We start from the raw sequence: 6,663 nt of genomic DNA, 5'->3' as shown, positions 1-6,663 counted from the left end.
AGGGGGGACTTTACCTAGCAGGGTCTTGTAGATGACCTGGAGCCAGTGGGTTTGGTGACGATTATGAAGCGAAGGCCAGCCAACGAGAGCGTACAGGTCGCAGTGGTGGGTAGTATATGGGGCTTTGGTGACAAAACGGATGGCACTGTGATAGGCTGCATCCAGTTTGTTGAGTAGGGTATTGGAGGCTATTTTGTAAATGACATCGCCGAAGTCGAGGATCAGTAGGATGGTCAGTTTTACGAGGGTATGTTTGGCAGCATGAGTGAAGGATGCTTTGTTGCGAAATAGGAAGCCAATTCTAGATTTAACTTTGGATTGGAGATGTTTGATGTGAGTCTGGAAGGAGAGTTTACAGTCTAACCAGACACCTAGGTATTTGTAGTTGTCCACATATTCTAAGTCAGAACCGTCCAGAGTAGTGATGCTGGACAGGCGGGCAGGTGCAGGCAGCGATCGGTTGAAGAGCATGCATTTAGTTTTACTTGTATTTAGGAGCAGTTGGAGGCCACGGAAGGAGAGTTGTATGGCATTGAAGCTCGTCTGGAGGGTTGTTAACACAGTGTCCAAAGAAGGGCCAGAAGTATACAGAATGGTGTCGTCTGCGTAGAGGTGGATCAGAGACTCACCAGCAGCAAGAGCGACATCATTGATGTATACAGAGAAACATCAACGAGCCTTTGCCCGCTATCCTGTGCAGGAGATAGCTAGTTGCACTTCAAACTGATTTTAATAAATGAACAGGAATATGTGTTGACATAAACAGTAGGATCTGTATGTATTGACATGTATGCAGACTATTATATGCTTTTGTTGAAATCGCTGACAGCAATTCAAAGACGTATGACCTTAGTTGTAAAACATAGTACATTTCCTGGGGGAGCTGGGCTCTTTTGTTCCCCTTACAATCATCAGGCCTTTCCATCGTGACCTTGGGATTTTCCATGGGTGTGGCCAATTATCTTTGAATTTCTATTCTATGGTAGAACTTTAAATTGAAACTTTTTTCGTTAGTGTTCCATGAATATACATGCCATATGACAGCTTGACTGTGCTAGCTTGCCTTTAAACACTCAAAAAGTGTCTAATGTTCATTGACTTCAATGAATGCATTATTTACATTTGTGCCGTGTCATGACACAACCTCTGCATTCAGCCATTTCCTTTTTTAGTCCCTTGTTTTTTTTTCTTCTGCTTATCCTTTCATTCATCTCACTGTCATTGGATGACGAGCTGTCTGAGCTTGAAAAGAATCAGAGCTATTGTTCGACTCGCACATCTTGTCAACGCTGTCCCCTGAAACATAAAGGGAGAGATATGTTACAGAAAAAAACTTTTCCAGTTACACATAATATAATCATTGCTGAACCTGACTGTGCGGCGCATGCAGCCCGGCGACGACCCGCCACAACCTGTTAAACAAGTAATTTTCCCCCACATGATTTGTGTTAAGGTAATAATAGGGGTATCAAAGCATGGAATTGAATCCCTCTATTTCCCACTCACTGGTACTCACACACATGCTACTGTTTGGTATTGATAAGATTTAATCAATTCCTATACTTAACGATCCAATTCCTCAACAATTATGTTAATGTTTCCAAATTATTTTTATTATTTTAATTTTAAAGACACTTAAAAGCTCTGGAAAGATTAATAAAGTCTCTAGCTTAAACAATGAGCATGTGCCGATTTAAAAGCATATCTTCCATAGAATTCCATTCATTAGTAGTTGGGGTATTTAGAGTATTTGGGGCAGTCAGAGTATTTAGGGTAGTTAAAGAAAGAAAGAAAACAAATGGTATCAAAGTCGGAGTTAAGCAGCCCTTAAAGTACTCAGGAGCTGTTTTACTTTGAAATTAGAAGAGATAAAACTCAGCAGACGTAACAATGCCAGTTTGGAAGGTTTCGGAATTTGAATAGGAGTATATGGGAGCTTTTGGGGTATATAAAGGTCTTTAGCATAAAAAGTAAAAGTAGTATCAAGAAGAAAAGTTATAGCTGGAAGTAGCATGTAACCCTGGACTGAATACAGTTTAATTTGTGATAATAGTTTAAAGGTTTTTAACCCCTGTAAAATTATATCGTTTTATAGATACACCTCTCCTGAATCGAACCACATTGTCCGATTTCAAAAAGGCTTTACAGCAAAAGCAAAACATTAGATTATGTTAGAGGAGTATATCGTAAAAGTAGCCACATAGCCATTTTCCGACCAACCACATGCATCACAAATAACCAAAAAACAGCTAAATGCAGCACTAACCTTTGACAATCTTCATCAGATGACACACCTAGGACATCATGTTACACAATACATGCATTCTTTTGTTCGATAAAGTTCATATTTATATATAAAAACAGCATTTTACATCGGTGCGTAACGTTGACTATTTTCCCTCAAATGCATCCGATGAAACAGAGCTACAATTTACTAAATTACTATTCGAAAACATTTTTAAAATGTAATATTGTCATTCTAAGATTTATAGATGAATATCTCTTGAAAGCACCTGTAATGCCAGATTTAAAATTAACTTTACTGGGTAATCATACTTTGCGATGAAAGGGGATGCGATACTCTGAAAAATAGGCTAACGTTACAGGTCAGCGCCATCTTGGAACAATCGCATATCACATCTAGTCTTGTATACTATTGTCAATAATCCCTTACCTTTGATTATCTTCATCCTTAGGCACTTCCAGGAATCCCAGGTCCACAACAAATGTATTTTCGTTCGAAAAAGTTAATCCTTTACGTCCCAATAGCTTGTTCTTGTTAGCGCGTTCTGAAGGCTTCACCAAAAGTTCCGACGTGCCCGGGGCTACTCTTTCAACAAAATGCATTTTTTTCTTATTTAGGTTCATTCAAACATGTTAAACGTTGTATAACATAAATCTGTAGGGCCTTTTTCAACGAGAGCTCCAATAAGATTCGAGGGGGACGATTGCATTGTGTTTCAAAATGTTTCGAAAGGGGAGGGTAGCTAGGGGCGCCGGCGTCATAATGGTGATGGCCCTCTCCGTGTGACCACGTTCCACAGCGTGTCATTCTGTCAGTTTTCAACGTAAGAGACTCAAACCACTTTGTGAAGACTGGGGACATCTAGTGGAAGCAATAGGAAGTGCTCAATGAACCATAGCTCACGGTGTGATTAATAGGCAATGTGATGAAGTTGAGTTCGCAATTCAGAATTCCACTTCCTGTTTCGATCTGTCTCGGGGTTTTGACTGCCATATGAGTTCTGTTATACTCACAGACACCATTCAAACAGTTTTAGAAACTTTAGGGTGTTTTCTATCCACAAGTATTAATTATATGCATATCCTAGCTTCTGAGTTTGAGTAGTAGGCCGTTTAAAATGGGCACAAATTTTTTTCAAAATGCGCTGTGGCGCCCCGTATCCTAGGCGACCGTCAAGAGGTTAAAGTAGATAAGGAGCACAGGAAGTGGGTGGAAGAGGAATACAAATATTAAGTATGCGGAATAACAAGAGTGTTCTTGCTTTCAGCGATATATGGAAACAGACTACTGACATACAACTGGTTAAACATTTTCAGTTCGCTGCAGCTAGTGACTGTAACGAGCTGCAACAAACACTCAAACTGGACAGTTTTATCTCAATCTCTTCATTCAAAGACTCAATCATGGACACTCTTACTGACAGTTGTGGCTGCTTCGCCTGATGTATTGTTGTCTCTACCTTCTTGCCTTTGTGCTGTTGTCTTTGCCCAATAATGTTTGTACCATGTTTTTGTGTGTTTGTATCATGTTTTGTGCTACTACCATGTTGTGCTGGTGCCATTTTATAGCGTTGCTACTATGCTGTGTTGTCATGTGTTGCTGGCATGCTATGTTGTTGTCTAAGGTCTCTTTATGTAGTGTTGTGGTGTCTTTCTTGTGAGGTGGGTTTTGTCTTATATTTATTTTTATTTATTTTTTAAATCGCCGCAGGAGGCCTTTTCATAGGCCGTCATAAGAATTTATTCTTAACTGACTTGCCTAGTTAAAAAAAGGTTAAATAAAAAAAAATATTGGCCATATACCACAAACCCCTGAGGTGCCTTATTGCTATTATAAACTGGTTACCAATGTAATTAAAGCAGCAAAAATAAATATTTTGTCATACCCATGGTATACGGTCTGATATACCATGGCTGTCCGCCAATCAGCATTCAGGGATCGAACCACCCAGTTTATAATATTGTAAGGAGCAATAGGTTATTACCAAGGTGGAACAAGGAATGGGGGAGGGAGGACTCAGGGGGAGGCGCCCTGTAATAATGTGTCAAACTGTAATTACATTGCAATTACTATTTACCTACATTGTTGTTACTAAGAACATTACTATGTAGTTACAATATTTAATATCAACTTAAGGATAAGTATTTTCATGTTTTCTAATTAAACATCCGCAATCATTCTGTACATGCTGAAGTTGATTTGGTTTTTTAGCTTAAGCTTTATTTGAGTTATGGAAGAAGGAAAAATATAAATATGCATGTTTAGAATAAATGCTATTGTGTTCAGATTTCAGCCAGCACATTAATACATTATTTTATGTTGTATATGTTAATGGCCAAAACCCCGTACAACATAGCAAAAAGGTACAAGAAGGTCCTGGCGACCTACAAAAAGCAGGGAAGCATCTCCACTGCTGCTTGCCACTCTAGCAGAGATCATGCTAGTGGTGCCGGAGTTCCTTTGTTCACTGCCAGTGTTTGACAGCTCTAAAGAGACGCTCAACCAAGAAGAAAGAAGGATCACCAAAAATTCAACAGCAAGGATAAGTGACGCAATAAAAGAGAAGAGGTGTAATTAACTGCTCCCTATCACTTATTAGTTCAAATAAACACTGTGTGAATAAGTGTGCAAAACGCACTTATTCACACACACACACACACACACACACACACACACACACACACACACACTAGGTAGAGATAACGTGAGAGAAAGTAATAGTAAGATAGTGTTCCCGCTGTAAAAAAATAAAGTAAAAAGATATTAAAATAATGTTAGTTTGTTTTCGGATATGAGGCAGACGGAACTGCTCCATATGCCATACAAACGTGATTTTGAACACATTTATGTTTAATTGTTAAGGATACAGCATGTACCCTCCCGGGTTTCCACTGGCCTGTACTGGAAACTAGAGGATGACACGGGAATAGGAGGGAGCGTTTGGGACAGGATCATCAGTCTACATGAACAGGCAGTACAGGAATAGTTATAAACTGAGTTTTTTGGGTGGAAATATGTAATGTGTGGAGCATTTTGTAAAAATGCTCCACAATTTCCTCCTAAAACGTCATACCCAAATCTATCTGCCCGTAGCTCAGAACCTGAAGCAAGGATATGCATATTCTTGATACCTTTTGAAAGGAAACACTTTGACGTTTGTGGAAATGTGAAATTAATGGAGGAGAATATAACACATTAGATCTGATAAAATATAATACAAACAAAAAAATGTACTTTTTCCTTTTTTTTGCATCATATTTGAACTGCAAGAGGAAGGCCAGACAGTGATGTAGGATTCTAGGTGCAATTTAGATGTTGTCCACAAGATAGCGGCAGTGGCTGTGCAAAGTTTCAGACTGATCCAGTGAGAATTACATCACTACAGAATATTTTGTATCAAGTCTGCCAGGAGTTTGCCCAAATGTGCCGAATTGGTGTAAAATATTTCTAGTACATAACTAGAGAGAACATATAAATATGCTATGGTAATAAAAAATTGTCATAGGAATGTCATACATGATGGATCATTAGCTTCCCTACAGAAAATACACTAACCTTCACAAATCTAGATGGCTTGGTGAGGTGGTTGTGGAGCCAGAAACAGCAGTGGGGTCAAACTATAGAACCCAGTTCCTACATTTGAATATTAAGCAGGAGAGAACTCTCTCTCTGCCCCTGCAGTATTGGTGAAAGGAATGTGCCTTGGTTTCACAAACTTGTTACTTCCCAAACTCTATCGTCCATAAAGTGGATAATGGAACAATAATTCTAACATAAAGAATATGGGGAATGATCTGTGAGGAAATGTATAAAATGAATGTCATATTGTTTTTCATTATGTGATTAAAAACGGTATGCAAGAAATAGTGTAACTTGGAAAGGATACCCCTTTATCTGTCAAGTTTCCAACCAATACGTTGTGCATACGATATGAACATTGATGAAGGTATTTTTGTTAAGATAGACATGTGATTTTAGGAGTCATAAGAGATAACTTCTAATCATATCGTTTGCACAGTAAGTCGCCATGCACCGAGTGAGGTCTGAGAGTGTGTCAGACGGACAGAGCCACCCCCTTTGGCAAGAGTGCATAAAAAGCATTGCCAACGAAATGAACGTTAGACCAGAAAAGCGTGGAGCGGTAGCTTCATGTTGGAAATGGTTGAAACTGTGAACCACAACAATGGGTGAAGATATAAACTCACCTTTCTTTAGACCAGAGAGACGAAGAACTGCAGCTCATGTCCATCGCGGTTCGAATCCTGAATACCAACATGAGGAGGAAGAGGCGAGAAGCTCTCCTCAGTGACTTGTACAGCTGATTAGCAATCTTAAGTCAGATATCAAGAAAAGCGAATCTAAGTGAGACTATCCTACTATGCTCATCACCAATGGGAACCGTTAACATGGCTGGTTAT

This window comes from Salmo salar, chromosome ssa11 (assembly GCF_905237065.1).
Source record: "Salmo salar chromosome ssa11, Ssal_v3.1, whole genome shotgun sequence".
Taxonomy (NCBI): domain Eukaryota; kingdom Metazoa; phylum Chordata; class Actinopteri; order Salmoniformes; family Salmonidae; genus Salmo; species Salmo salar.
This window is presented reverse-complemented; position numbering follows the sequence as displayed.